General features: G+C 41.7%; 1 long non-coding RNA gene across 1 annotated transcript; it reads left to right on the top strand.

Moving 5' to 3' along the window:
• The first annotated feature begins 4930 nt into the window (after positions 1-4930).
• LOC133114271 (uncharacterized) lies at positions 4931-6066 on the top strand. Its single transcript, XR_009705539.1, has 3 exons — positions 4931-5019; positions 5270-5385; positions 5795-6066. It is a non-coding gene; the product is annotated as an uncharacterized LOC133114271 (long non-coding RNA).
• The last annotated feature ends 10097 nt before the right edge of the window (positions 6067-16163 follow it).

Below are 16163 nucleotides of genomic sequence, written 5' to 3'. Positions count from 1 at the left end.
TTGATTCTGATAAAGGATGATGCGCTGTGGCCAAAGTTCCTTATCCTCTCGACACTGCCCCTGCGTTCACCTGTGGGACTCCAGTGGTAGTGCTTACCGTCCGCGTGGCCAATACCTTTAACCTGCCTGGAATCTGAGGCATTTCATGGTACAGGGAGTGTTGTGAGGTTTAAATTCCAAAGGTGACCAATTTATTATTGGGTAACTCTTTTGTTTATGGTTTGATTTTTTGTTTCGTTTTTTAGATTTTGGGCAGATTTAAAAATCGCCCTCCCGTGTGGTTTTATGTGGTACATATGATATGGCTTCAGGAGATCACCTTGTAAAAGTTTATCAGTTTATTTGTGAAAACTGATGGCTGGCTTTCAGTGCTAATAGTGTTTAAACGGACATATCTACTGTGCTTTGAGGCAAGTACATAGTGCACAGAATCATGAAGCGTCAGATCTTTGCCTCCGTAGGTAAATAGTAGGTTAAAACTATTTTTAAAGGGATTTACAACATTTAAAAAGTATATAATGATCATCGTAGCTATGAGCTGTGCTTGTAGCAGACGGATAACCTCACTGTGAAATATATGTGCAGGGGTACTCTGCTTAAATAAGAGTATGGAAACACAAGAGTAAATGCTGATTTATACATTTGCTTGATTCTGCCCCCATAAAACTCCTGTCTGATGAGGTTTTAAAGCATTTTGCCAAACTTGTATTATCACTTGGCTGCTTTTGTCCTTTCCAACATTTTTTTCTTAAATCTGTATATTAATTGCCTTGTTTTATGTCAAAACTGTAATGTACAGTATCTCTGGGGCCAGGGTGTGCAATGTGTGTGTCTCATTCCCAGTCTACAGGTCACCGTGAAGATGAAGGTGTAAATGTATTGTGTCATTTTTCACACCCAGAATTCCCACTGCCATCCAGAAGGGTAATACTTGAACATGATACTTCAGGAAGAATTTTACTCCTTTTTGGTGTCTGCTATGAGTAGCAGTTTTCCACAAAATGATTTTATTCAATGAAATACAAAGAAAAAACAGGCATTAACAAATCACGGTATAGCATCCAATATATATTTTGTATTAAAGAGGAAGAGATTTTCACTTTCAAGTTTTTTTTTTGCAAATGATTTTGTAATGGATTTCAATTTTTGGATTTGCTTTTCAAATGCTATTAGAATGTGTCCAATGTTTTTAGTGGTGTTAAGTTATATATTTTTTTCTCCAATATTGGCTTGTAGTTTTGTTAATTTTTTACGCTCCCCAAAACATTACATGCAAACTGCTGAGATCCAAATAAATAAGCATACTGTTTATTTAATTCAATGTGTTTTCAAACGTCTTCTAATTATAATTTGGGGAATGGGGGTATTTGTTGTGCTTGTAAAATTGTACCACCATTAAGGCACAATTTGCGTTTTTGGAATCGGAAGAAAACCACCGCACATGGGACAGGCTATTAGGCCCAAGACGATAAACAGCCCTGTGAATGCCACAGTACAACGTGTTCAGCCTCACACTGTGAATTCCAGGCATTTACCCACCCACGGTAATGCAGTGTGTCTGCTTGAAACCACTGAAGAAGAAAGGATGCCTTCCTTAGAGATCGTGGGTGTGATCAGTGTGACGATTCCACTGGTGTCTTTGAGGATGAAAAAGTTGATTAGCAGTTTTCCGGGGGAGCTAAAGTAAGCTGGATGAATTTTTGGCTTGCAGAAAAAAAAAAACTTATTGGTGAGTTTGTCCGAAGGGACACTCATTAGGATGTTTTAAGTTCTGAATGACCCTCCCAGATGAAGTAAGGACCAAATACCTTCCAACAGCTCCAATATATACCACCACCCAGGAAGTGCTGGGAGCACTGTAGCGCAGCCGGTCCTTTGCGAGTTGTAAAAGGATCACTCCCAGTGACCTTTGTTGCAGAGCATGCTTTAAAATGAGAATAAAATACCCACAGAAATGTCTTCAGTACTCATGAGACAGCCTGAGATATGAATTGGAAGTTGCAATGAAAGCCAAGAAAATTAGTCCGAGAACATCATTTTGTTGCAGACAGTCACATGACCCTGAACAAAATGTGCGAGGAGTCCCCTCTACGGAACTCTGCTGTGACTCACAAATTATCCCCAGATTAAAAAATACAGTTTGCACAGAAAATTATTGAATTTAATGAACAGCATCCACTAGGTACCTCTTGACATATGTTGTTGATTAGTGAGGAGTTTGATAGGCAGTATGTTACCAAAATTTGTGACTAGTTTGCAGGAAGGCATTGATCATTCTTCTGTTTCCACTCGCCTCATTCTGTATGTGGCTTTACTCAACACACATTTAAAACTCCCATCTCTCTCAATCTCATTGTGAGGTTCTCTTGCCACTGCCCGGTGGCATCTGCTGAGGTGGGTCCATTTGAACCAACCGGTTTTCATGCATTTCACTGGATTAACAAGTGTGCCGATGGTAGGACTAATCCATTATCAAGTAGCACATAGCTTCTTTGTATCCTGTTAGGCAGATTAAATCATAAATTCAAGTTATCTGTTAAAAATACATCTTAATCAATGTAACCTACACTTATCAAAAAAGATACACCACTCTTATCTACCCTATCTAACCACCAAAAACAAAACCTGCGCTTCACATTGTTCATGATCTACACATTGTAGATCTTTTCTAGTCTGTTTCCCCAGTCTGTGTGAGGAGAAACAAGTCTACATGTATCTGCAAATAATATTGATAAAATGCACAATTTCATAATGAAATAAATAAATGTATAAGGTCTGAGCCACGTGTTATTTAACCTACACTCACTGAGCACTTTATTAGGAACATTTTTACTTTATTACACCTACTTATTAATGCTATTATCTAATCAGCCAATTGTGTGGCATTAGTGCAATGCATCAGATACACAATCATGTAGATATGGGTCAGGAGCTTCAGTTAATGCTCACATCAACCATCAGAATGGGGAAAAAATGTGACCATGGAATGATTGTTGGTGGAAGACAGGATGGTTTGAGTATCTTAGAAACTGCTGATCTCCTTGGATTTTCACGCATGCTAGTCTCTAGAGTTTGCAAAAAATGGTGAAAAATAAAAATTCCAGTGAGCAGCAGTTCTGCAGACAGAAACGCCTTGTTAATGAGAGATGTCAGAGGAGAATGGCCAGACTGGTCAAAGCTGACAGGAAGGCGACAGTAGCACAAATAACCACACAATACCAGAGTGGTATGCAGAAGAGCATCTCTGAACACAAGATGCATCATAACTCTTAAGTGGATAGGCTACAGCAGTAGAAGTCTAAAAAATAAGTCTCATAAATACCTAATAAAGTGCTCATTGAGTGTATGTCTCTGACTGTTTTTTTAATTTCTCATAATGGCTTCCTTGACTTCATGTTCATGTTGACAAATGGCAATAATAGACTCCATTGGCAATCAAAAGCCTAGAATCAGGATGACATTCTGAAAGCTCTTACACCTGTACTAAGGAAGTGATTGAATACACCTGGCTAATCAGAAACAGCTGACCAAGCCAACTGTCCAAAATGTTTGGTTCTCTAAAATGAGGGACTGTAATTCCAACAGGATCACCCAATATGGATGTAAATACCCTCAAATTAAAGGTGACAGTCTGGATTTTAAAGTTTTTTTAATTTATTTATTTCAAATCCAATGTGCTGGAGTACAAGAGCTAAAAGAACAGAAATGGTAGAAAATTTTCCAGTGTACAAACTTTGCATTTTGTGTCTGATGTTTTCTATTAGAAGTGCCCATTTTAACAATATTGCTTTGTGTGCTAATGAAGCCATTTTGGATAGTGGCTATGTTTTACCAGAGTTATGTGTTTTTTTGTTTGTTTATGGAGCTTTTGAATTGGTTGCTGATAACTAGGTTTATTATCATGAATAAACATCAAACAATGCAAGGAGTGGCAGAGGTGGTGTTCCACCAGAGAGTGGAAATTCTTCTAAAATTATATCAATACGTGTCCCTTGAAGGTAACATGCAAAATGTGTGCTGTTATCTGTTAACGAAAATCAATTGTCTGTACAAATCTTGGGTTATTATTCATGGTTGCATGTCTACTATGTTTTTGCCTATTTCAGCAGTGACAGTTAAGCCTCCATGACAAAATCAAATTATACTGGTTCAGCTGGTTTAGTAGTGGTGTCATGATCATCTTGTTGTATCACATTTTCTCATACTTTTCAGCACACGTGCAGATACTGTCCTGATGACAAATCTCAAGCTTAATTGCTTTCGCTTTCCTATCCACCAGCTTATTTACCTGAAATGTATTGCTGTGTTTGATTTGTAGAGTGAGGGCCTTGCTCAAGGGCCCAACAGCTACACCGGGATTAGAACCCCCGACCTTGCGTGTCCAAGTCATTTACCTTAACCACTATGCTACAGGCCACCCAATATAGTCTATCCACTATGATAACTCAGTTTGCATTCAGAATTTGGACTCTTACCCTTGCCATATGCAAAATTTATTCAGCACTTTATAATTTATTCTTAGCACACCACTTAGGTTTTCGTTTACACTGTCAATTATAAAGGGGACGGTCATGCCATGACTGCAGGTATATGTTAATACAAAATGTTCCAGCCAACAGCCCAATTCCTTGCTTTATTTTTATTTTATTTTAATTTATTGATATATTTCTTCTTTTATTTACTGTTTCTCACAGTGAATCGAACAGCACATTTGATCTCTGTTTATGTGACAAATAAACAACCTTGAACCTTGAACATTCTATCTATCTCTGCCTAAAGAATAATTATGCTTGAATCCCACCTCCAAATCCACACTAAAGAAAACAAAACCAACCGCAGCTCCGTGACTTTAGGGTGTATCTCTCAGGAAATCGAAACTTATGGAGTAATAAAGCTATTCAGCTTGACTTTTTGGCGAATCAGAATAGGAGGGCTGAGTTTCTATAAATTTATGATTTTAGACTGCTGCATACAAAGTTGTCTTGAATGCAGTCGCGACACTTGAAGAAATCTCCTCGGGTTCGTATTCTTTTTTTTGTGCTTCAGATGATTTATGTTATTGTATAAGAGAGATTTATATGTATAATGAAACATACAACTGTGATTATTATGATATTCTCGAATAGCTACTGTTATTCTTCATTGATTTTGAATTATTTTTTATTATTACGCAATGATGTAAATACGTAACTCTACATGCTTGAGATAAAGTGTCTTGTTTGTCCTGGTGAATTAGATTTTCACTGAACATGGTTACTTCTGTTTATAGGTTAATAACATCGGCTAAATCCTGCTACTTATGGCCTAACTTCCCTATACTATATCCATATAGCGTAAGAAAAAACAACATATAGGCTACTTCAGACTGACGCTTTCCAGCACAAGGTGAGTAAAATCTCAGTTTAGGTGCTTCTGGCTTAGACAATATGCGTACATCCTACAATTATGCTGTGATTTCATCCCTTTTAAATATTTTAAAATATTTTATTCCACCCATCGGAAGCTGTTATTGCAATTTTATGCGAAATTAAAATTAGCGTGCACTTTAGAAATCAGAGTAGTGTATAACAATTCTGCTGGCCTTATTTCTTGATTTCTGAAGGCGTGTGCTGTTCCTCGTGACCTTGTTGGTATGAGTTAACCCGCAACATGCTATTAATTATTCATGTAAAAATGGACAGTGGTTGCACAGAGTACTATTGAGGGGTAGTACATATCAAGGGTGGATGCTCTGAAATATCACCCTTGATGAATTACTCTTGAATGGTTTCATCTTCTCTCATCTTCTGAACAGACATGCTCAAGAAGGAATGAATGAGAAGACACAACTGTTTAGGTGTATTGGGCAAGACCACAGATTACTGCATCACTTGCCTAGTCTAGAAAATTAATATTTCATTCATTTTGAATAATAATGTTTTTTTGTTTTTTTTTATTCACCATCCATCTAACCATTTTTATTTCATTTTATGCTGTCTGTATTTTGTATGACAATTAAATGACATTTTGAAGCCACAACCAGGTATTTCCTTTTCTACTATAGTTCCACCTTATGTTCAACTATCTCTCTTGGCTCGGTTTGGTCTCGCCCAATACACCTAAACAGTGAAAACAGCAACACTCTCCTCACAATGAGTAAGTGTGAAAAATATTTTTCTGCAGTTCTTATTGGACTTTAATTCAATTTCAGAAATAATAAATTCTTTATAAACAAACTACTTGTTACAATGTTGAAAAAATACTTTTTGTGTTTTTATTTAGTGGAAGGACATAACTCTCAACCAGTCGAAAAATGGAAGGAATGTGATGTCAGCTCCACAGGAGTGAAAGGCAGTCATGACACAGATGCTGGACCAACACAAGTCCCTCCAGATCCAGAGAATAAGTCACACCAGGAACAGTCAGTGAGTGTGTTATCTACAAAGACGGACTGTAAACCACGGCCTGTAGGCAAAAAGGGTTCTGAATGGACATACTTACAGCACAGTGTACTTCCGCCTGAATCTGGTGTTTCTGACCTTATCACACCTTGTCGTGAATACAAATCGTTTGCCAAAGCAGCTACATTATCCCATCAAAAGCTGAAAGCAAAGTTTGCTAAAGAGGTTTTTAAATTTGGCTCTGCATGCATGAATATGCGGTCCAATGGTACCATATATTTTGGAGTGATGGACAGTAAAGGTAACACTGGCTGTGTACATGGTGAGGTAATAGGTGTTCCTGTGAAAGAGAAAGACATATACATTGATGCATTTAAGCACATTAAAAAATATTTCTCAGAGCAGAATAGTGAACATGTGCGAAGGTGCATACATGAACCAGAGTTCATAAAGGTTGGGAACGGCCCAGAGGATTATTATGTCATAGAAGTTGACATTGTGCCAGAAATAAGCATTGTGAGAGACAAATTTTTCTCTATCCAGCTACCAAAATTCAAAGGAACATCAAAGAAAGTTCCGTTTGAAATGGAAAAATTCTATGAGAGAATAGGCACTGAAACAGCATCAGTTAGTAATCTGAATAGGTTCTTCCAACAGATAAAAGACAGAGATGAAAGGAGAGAAAAGGCTGAACTGCCTTGTCTTATCAACACACCAAATATCGTGCCATGCCAAATCAACTGTCTATGTTTCTAACAAATTTGTGAGAATTTGAGCTCCATTGACTTCATGAAGATGAACATGAAGATATTCTGTGTCTTTCACTTTGACCCTGATTCTAACCTGTCTGGATTATGCAAGAAATACCATGATCACCATGCCCCAAACTTGCATTTCCTGCATAGGTACAAAATTTCAAGTGAGATGAACATCAGTGCATTTGCAAGCCATTTGAACTTGTTTGAACAGGTTTTTGCAATGGACAAAATGGCTACCGTTGAAATGAAACTCTTGACCTGGATCAAGACTGAAAAGACTCTTCTGAAGGTGGCAGTGTCGGTGATCTGTAAACAAGTTCTTCCCCCAGGCACCTTTTCAGTGATTTTTCTTCTCACTTCACCAGTGGAGCTACCAATGGTTCACGCTTTCCATGAGTTCTACTCATGAGGACATCATTTGTATTTCGGAATCTGAAGAAAATTACACCGCATGGACAGGCTCTGCTAAGATATCTTGCCCTGAAAATGACTTGAAATGAAACTTAAAGAACAGCATCCACCGGAGCACCTCTTGACATTTGTGTTGATGAGTGAAGAGTTTGATAGGCAGTATGTTACCAAATTTGTGACTGATTTGCTGGAAGGCATTGATCACTCTTCTGTTCCCACTCGCCTCATTGTGTACGTGGCTTTACTCAACACACAGGGTTGGTTACCATTTCTTTATTCAATCAAATACCTACAGCCTGCCTGCACAAGAGGTATACTCACTGCTCACCTGCATTTTGAAGAGGGCAAGGGAAATGTGTTTTTCTTTCATTATTTTTGAATTCTTGTCACAAGTGTTACAACTTAGTGCTTTTAATTTCCAAGAGTTCATTGATTTTGTAATCTGTTAAAGTTGAGGTAGCAGCACAATGATTTTACTATAGCCTATTATGGTTGGGGTCAATTTGGGGTCACAACTCTTAAAAACCAATTAATCTTTTTTTTCCATCTTGATACTGTATCATTTTTTTATGTTCCATTTTGGTGGGATTAAATAGTAAACATGCAATAAACATAATTCATTGTTTTCAGAAGTCCTGTTCCAACAGGTGCATGTGTTGTATGGGTTTATTTTGTATAATTTTATATATAAAAACTGTATAAAATGTCAATAAAACTATATGATTTTTATTTTTATCTCAGATTTCGTTGTGGATGATGCTGGTGGCATTTTCACATACAGGTGCCAATCTTTTACTTCCTGTACCTCAGGCTCTAAAATGAGATGTTTCTCACAGATTTGTAAGATTTATGGATAAAAGGCTTGTCATTTGTGAAGAGTTACAGAAGCATCTTCTCTGCTCAAGTTAAAATTTCCGCAAGCCTATTATTTAACCTACACTCACTGAGCACTTTATTATTACTTTATTACACCTACTTATTAATGCTATTATCTAATCAGCCAATTGTGTGGCATTAGTGCAATGCATCTGATACACAATCATGTAGATATGGGTCAGGAGCTTCAGTTAACGTTCACATCAACCATCAGAATGGGGAAAAAATGTGACCATGGAATGATTGTTGGTGGAAGACAGGATGGTTTGAGTATCTTAGAAACTGCTGATCTCCTTGGATTTTCACGCATGCTAGTCTCTAGAGTTTGCAAAAAATGGTGAAAAATAAAAATTCCAGTGAGCAGCAGTTCTGCAGACAGAAACACCTTGTTAATGAGAGATGTCAGAGGAGAATGGCCAGACTGGTCAAAGCTGACAGGAAGGCAACAGTAGCACAAATAACCACACAATACCATAGTGGTATGCAGAAGAGCATCTCTGAACACAAGATGCATCATAACTCTTAAGTGGATAGGCTACAGCAGTAGAAGTCTAAAAAATAAGTCTCATAAATACCTAATAAAGTGCTCATTGAGTGTATGTCTCTGACTGTTTTTTTAATTTCTCATAATGGCTTCCTTGACTTCATGTTCATGTTGACAAACGGCAATAATAGACTCCATTGGCAATCAAAAGCCTAGAATCAGGATGACATTCTGAAAGCTCTTACACCTGTACTAAGGAAGTGATTGAATACACCTGGCTAATCAGAAACAGCTGACCAAGCCAACTGTCCAAAATGTTTGGTTCTCTAAAATGAGGGACTGTAATTCCAACAGGATCACCCAATATGGACGTAAATACCCTGTAGGGGTGCTCGCACGGGCTCCAAAATATGTAGGGGTCCTCGCACGGGGCTCCAAATTATGTAGGGTCCTCGCACGGGCCGCCAAATAACGTAGGGATTTTACTCTCTACGAAACCGGGGCGCCAGTTAATGTTATGTAGCAGTATAACTGCAAAAAGTAATCAGTCTCATAAAATTACTGTTATCAGAAATATCCAACCACAAATTTAGTATTTCAATTAATAATTAAAATAACCAATATTAATGACTGAACATACCGATAACCTGAAGGTTGGACGTTCTTCGAAAGACTGCTTTAACTCGGCTCTCATGTCTATGTGATTCCAAAACGGACACCAGGGTTTAATGAAATATATTTATTAAACAACGTACAAACACAGAACAGATAAACTAACGGGAATTAGTAGGGGAAGTTAGGGTGTGTGTGTGTGTGTGTGTGTGTGTGTGTGTGTGTGCGGGTGTGGGTTGAACAAAACGCGTTCCGCGTGTCGCTTGAACAAAGGAAAGGTAAAAGTGGGAGTAGCTAGCTTGGGTAAGCTAGAGTTCTGGGTGTGTTAATGAGTGTCAGTGTTAGCTGTGAGAAGAGCGACTACTTGTGTAGTTCACTGTGTATATGTGCGAAAGACGACTAATCAATGCACGTACATACACGGCTAACATAATACATTCAAATGGTAAGACGGCAAATATAGAACACAGATTCACAATATCAGTCAAGACTAAACTAAACACTGGCTATGCCTGAATGTTTGTTCTCTTACCGAGTCCATACGCAAAGACGTGCTGTCCTTATAGGAGCCGCGATGGTGCTGTGAATGCGTGTCCTGGAGAGGTGCGCAAAGCTGGGGCGTTCCCGTCTTAGCCGCGCGTTGTTGTCTGGTCCGCTCGGTTGCTGGAAGGATGTTCGTTGGTCCCTTTTCCGGCTGGAAATGTTCGTTGCTGTTGTTCTTTGGTGAGCTTTGCAGGGGTAAACTGATGTAGTGTTCCGCGTACACCAGTTTCCACTCGCTATAGGCCACGAAGTTACCGCGAGGTAACTGGGTGTGTCCGTAGGCCTGGTAGTGCGCTGTGCAGCATTCAGCCTCTGTCCGAGTCTCGGAGCAGATGAGCTGAAGCGAATGGCCAAAAATGGTGCGTCGAAGAAGTGGGAGAAGAGAGTAAAGAGAAGAGAAGAAGCAGAAGAGAAATCCCAAGAACGTGTCTTGCTCTTATACAGGAAAGTTTATTGCTCCCGCCATTATGGGATTGGCTGAACCAAGTTAGACGTCATTCGTGGTGGACGTCGTGGAATTTTCCTGTGTGAATGTGGAAGTTGTAGTCCCTACAACCCTCAAATTAAAGGTGACAGTCTGGATTCTAAAGTAATTTTAATTTATTTATTTCAAATCCAATGTGCTGGAGTACAAGAGTTAAAAGAACAGAAATTGTATAAAAAAAAGTGTACAAACTTTTTTTGCATTTTTTAATTAAACATAATTACATTGCATTTTAGGCAGCACGGATGGTGCAGTGGGTAGCACTGCTGCCTCACAGCAAGGAGGTCCTGGGTTCGAATCCCTGTCGGCCGGGGCCTCTCTGTGCAGAGTTTGCATGTTCTCCCTGTGTCTGCGTGGGTTTCCTCCGGGTACTCCGGTTTCCTTCCACAGTCCAAAGACATGCAGGTTAGGCTGATTGGAGAGTCTAAATTGCCCGTAGGTATGAGTGTGTGAGTGAATGGTGTGTGTGCCCTGCGATGGACTGGCGACCTGTCCAGGGTGTATTCCTGCCTTTCGCCCAATGAATGCTGGGATAGGCTCCAGCCACCCTGCGACCCTGTTCAGGATAAGCGGGTTCAGATAATGGATGGATGGATGGATGGATGGACATTGCATTTTGTGTCTGATGTTTTCTATTAGAAGTGCCCATTTTAACAATATTGCTTTGTAAATGGTAAATGGTTGGCATTTATATAGTGCCTTTATCCAAAGTGCTGTACAATTTATGCTTCTCATTCACCCATTCACCCCTCCGAGGAATCGCCACCTTAACGTGGTGGAGGGGTTTGTGTGTCCCGGTGATCCTGGGAGCTAGGTTGTCGGGGGCACTGTTAGCCCCCAGTAGGGTCTCCCAAGGCAAATTGGTCCCGGGGGAAGGGCCAGACTAAGAGCGATTCAAAGACTCCATGATACGGCCACACAATGACCCAGTTACCTCGCCCGGAAAAGGGAAACCGGGGCCCCCTGCTGGAGCCAGACCCGGGAGGGGAGCTCGTCGGCGAGCGTCTGGTGGCCGGGCCTTATCCCATGGGGCCTGGCCGGGCACAGCCCGAACTGGTCACGTGGGGTCACCGCCCTGTGGGCTCACCACCTGCAGGGGTCGGCATCGGAGTCGGGTAGGCAAAGGCGGGGATCCGGGCGTGCTGATCCTCAGCGTCGCAGACTGGTTCTGGGGACGTGGAACGTCGCCTCTCTGGTGGGGAAGGAACCGGAGCTAGAGCGGGAGGCGGAGCGGTACCAACTAGATATAGTTGGGCTCACCTCCACGCACAGTACTGGTTCCGGAACCAAACTCCTTGAGAGGGGCTGGACTCTGTTCTTTTCTGGAGTTGCTCAAGGTGAGAGGCGCCGGGCGGGTGTGGGGATACTCACAAGCCACCGGCTGAGCGCCACTGTGTTGGAGTTCTACCCGGGGAACGAGAGGGTCGCCTCTCTGCGACTACATGTTGGGGGGAAAGCTTATGCTTATGCACCAAACGGCAGTTCAGAGTATCCGGCCTTCTTGGAGTCACTGGGCGGCATCCTGGGGTGCCACCCGGAGACTCCATAGTTCTGCTGGGCGACTTCAACGCTCACGTGGGCAATGACGGAGAAACCTGAAGGGAGGTGATTGGGAGGAATGGCCTGCCTGATCTGAACCCAAGCGGTGTTTTGTTATTGGACTTCTGTGCTAGTGATGGATTGTCGATAACAAACACCATGTTCGAGCATAGGGTAGCTCATAAGTGTACTTGGTACCAGAGCACCTTAGGCCAAAGATCGATGATCGACTTTGTGGTCGTATCATCAGACCTGCGGCCGTATGTCTTGGACACTCGGGTGAAGAGAGGAGCAGAGCTGTCAACTGATCACCACCTGGTGGTGAATTGGATCAAGTGGCCGGGGAGGCTGCCGGACAGACCCGGTAAACCCAAACGTGTAGTGAGGGTGAACTGGGAATGTCTGGCGGAGGCCCCTGTTCGCGAGGTCTTCAACTCCCACCTCCGGAGGAACTTCTCACGCATCCCAGGGGAAGCTAGGGACATGGAGTCCGAGTGGGCCATGTTCATTGCTGAGGCGGCAAGCAGGAGCTGTGGCCAGAAGGTCATGTCCTGTCGGGGCAGCAACCCAAGGACCCGCTGGTGGACACGGGGGAATCTGCACCTATATCCCTGGCGGGGGTTGCTGAGGTAGTCAAAAACAAAAAACTCCTCAGTGGCAAGTCGCCGGGTGTAGATGGCGGGGTCATGGGAGTTTGCCCATCCAGTCCACATGTGCTGAGCCGGAAGGCGAAGCTCTCGATTTACTGGTCGACCTACCTCCCAACCCTCACCTATAGTCTTATGAGCTTTGGGTAGTAACCGAAAGAACGAGATCGCATATACAAGCGGCCGAAATGAGCTTCCTCCGTAGGGTGGCCGGGCTCAGCCTTAGAGATAGGGTGAGGAGCTTGGACATCCGGAGGGAGCTCGGAGTAGAGCCGCTGCTCCTTCGTGTCAAAAGGAGCCAATTGAGGTGGTTCGGGCATCTGATCGGGATGCCTCCCGGGCTCCTCCCTTTGGAGGTTTTCCTGGCTCATCCAACTGGGCGGAGACCCCAATGAAGACCCAGAGCCCGCTGGAGAGATTATATACCTCTCCTGGCCTGGGACGCCTCGGGATCCCTCAGGAGGAGCTAGAATGCGTTGCTGGGGAGAGGGACGCCTGGAATACCCAGCTTTGCCTACTGCCACCGCGACCCGACTCCAGATAAGCGGGTGATGATGGATTCACCCATTCATACACAAACTCACACACTCACACACTCACACACCCACCCACACACTCACACACTCACACACTCACACACTCACACACTCACACACCCACCCACACACTCACACACTCACACACTCACACACTCACACACACCCACACACTCACACACTCACACTCACACACTCACACACTCACACACACCCACACACTCACACACTCACACACACCCACACACTCACACACTCACACACTCACACTCACACACTCACACTTTGTTTGTTCATGGAGCTTTTGAATTGTTGCTGATAACTAGGTTTATTATCATGAATAAACATCAAATAATGCAAGGGGTGGCAGAGGAGGAAATTCTTCTAAAATTATATCAACACGTGTCCCTTGAAGGTAACATGTAAAATGTGTGCTGTTATCTGTTAACAAAAATCAATTAAATGTGTTCTGTACAAACCTTGGGTTATTATTCATGGTTGCATGTCTACTATGTTTTTGCCTATTTCAGCAGTGACAGTTAAGCCTCCATGACCAAATCAGATTATACTGGTTCAGCTGGTTTAGTGGTGGTGTCATGATCATCTTGTTGCATCACACATTTTCTCATACTTTTCGGCACACACACACACACGCACGCACGCACGCTCGCACGCACGCACGCACGCACACAAGCACGCACGCACGCACGCTCGCACGCACGCACGCACGCACACAAGCACCTACGCACACGTGCAGATACTGTCCTGATGACAAATCTCAGGCTTAATTGCTTTCTCTTTTCTATCCACCAGCTTATTTACCTAAAATGTATTGTTGTGTTTGATTTGTAGAGTGAGCAATTTATTCTCACCTTCCTTTGTGTCAAAAATCTGTTTTGAATTACAATTGAATCAATTGACACTGATTTCACACAAATGCCTACACTTTTGACAATGATCGAATGACAGTAGACCTGGAGCTTGCCAGGAGACTGGGTAGTAAATTTGCATCCTCTCTACACAGATACAATTACAGAGAACCATGGTACAAGCATGTATGACAAGCTATTTCCTTTTCTTAAAAAAACAAATTTCAATGTGTCTCATAGAGTAACTTAATCACTGTGTGAAATGAGAGGTGCGTTTCACTGCCTGGAGGCTCTCTGCCTCTGACCAGATGTATGGACCATAGCAGGGCGGCCTGTAGCGTTGTGGTTAGGGTAAATGACTGGGACACGCAGTTCCAATATTGCCAGCAGGGGGAGATACTGAGGCATAAACAGAATCACCAGGCTTCAACACTAGCATCCACATCCACTGTAAATCCACAACTTTGATGACAGCAGTGGGGCCTTTTCCTGAGAAGTGTGGACCTTGCATTTTTATATTACATTTTTAAATTTTAGTCATTTGGCAGACACTTTTAATCCAAAGCGACTTACAAGTGTATAGGTTTTTCCACAGGTTAAAAGCATCAAATCCATAACTAGTAAAATATGCAATAACTAGTAAGATACGCAGGTATTGCAGGAGAGTAACTCTCTCCATTGTATAATGGCTGCTGAAAGTTTGTGGGAAAGTGCAGGATCGGACATTAGCAAGACATGCATTCCCCCAAGTGCTAAAAAATAATATAACCTCAGAAATCAAATGGCTTTATACTTTAAGAACAGTTCATTCAGTCAGGATTATGATCAAATGTAAAGCCGAATGCATGTCAATACATTTTCTTTTGGTACAACGTAAGTCAATTTCATTCAAAAAGTAAACTGGCCCCAATAATGGAAAAAAAGGCATCAGTTGCTTGTAAGAACCTCTGAACTCAGAACTTTGCTTGGAACTCAGCCTGTCCTTTGAATTAACTCTCCACAGTGAGAGTCTGAGCTGTACGGTAAATCCACTATGGGACTAGCAGGTTTAAGGCAGTGGCCTGCTCAAAGTGCAAAACACAAATGAAGTGAAACACATGATTGTTATAAACACTGCTGGGTTTGATTTCTCTTTTTGTCATCCTCTACCTGTGGGAATCTATAACGCCTTTATTGTGGTTTTCAAAGAGACGGATGGGGAATCCCCAGTTCAGTCCCACATCATGTCCCACTCTTCTGCCCGCTTTTCAACAAAAAAACATTTAAAAGCAATACATTTCCCGCAATCGAAACGTTCACTCCGAGGAGACTTTTTATGACGGTAGTTCAACACTGGATATGCACTCTCCTTTCACTCTCCAACAGTTTTGTTTGCACTGTTTTGTTGTTCCCTGAGCTGGATTGTGTAGTATGACATTGCAGACCTGTAACATAATTATATAGCCACGGACGTGAGTGAGTGTTGTGATGTAATGCAGTCTATCTGGTTACACCTCCCAAAGCAGCAGCTGACTGCCATTGAAGATCAGCTGGGGGACCATGAAGTGGACAATCTTAAGGAAAAATAGCCATTCCATACTTCATGCGTTTTGCTACCATGCTGTCTAATTTATTGAGTGTAATTTGTACTGTCTGTGTACCATGCAACTTTGATAGTACCAAAGAGTTCTGTTTTGCTTTGTGAAATATGAACCGTTTCACGTCATATATATTTTTTTAAAAAGCTGTACCGAAAGCAAATTCCAACAGTTTGTGGTCATTTAACTAAACTGAACTGAACTGCTCTTTCTCCATTTTAGTTTTGGCTTTAATGGCATGACAAATGAATACATGTGTTGTCAAAGCATACAAAATGTAAAAATACAAATCACTTTTTCACATTGACGCAACTTAGCTTCAAAGTATTCGCATTTCTAAATAAACAAATACGACTGTATTTTCATTCATTACGATATTACGATGCATCTAACTATCAAGGAATCCTGATTACTTTAACAACATTCCATGTTTAGATCATGAATGTT

Source organism: Conger conger, chromosome 2 (assembly GCF_963514075.1).
Source record: "Conger conger chromosome 2, fConCon1.1, whole genome shotgun sequence".
NCBI lineage: Eukaryota > Metazoa > Chordata > Actinopteri > Anguilliformes > Congridae > Conger > Conger conger.
The sequence above is the reverse complement of the archived record's forward strand: the minus strand, read 5'-3'. Positions and strand labels throughout refer to the sequence as shown.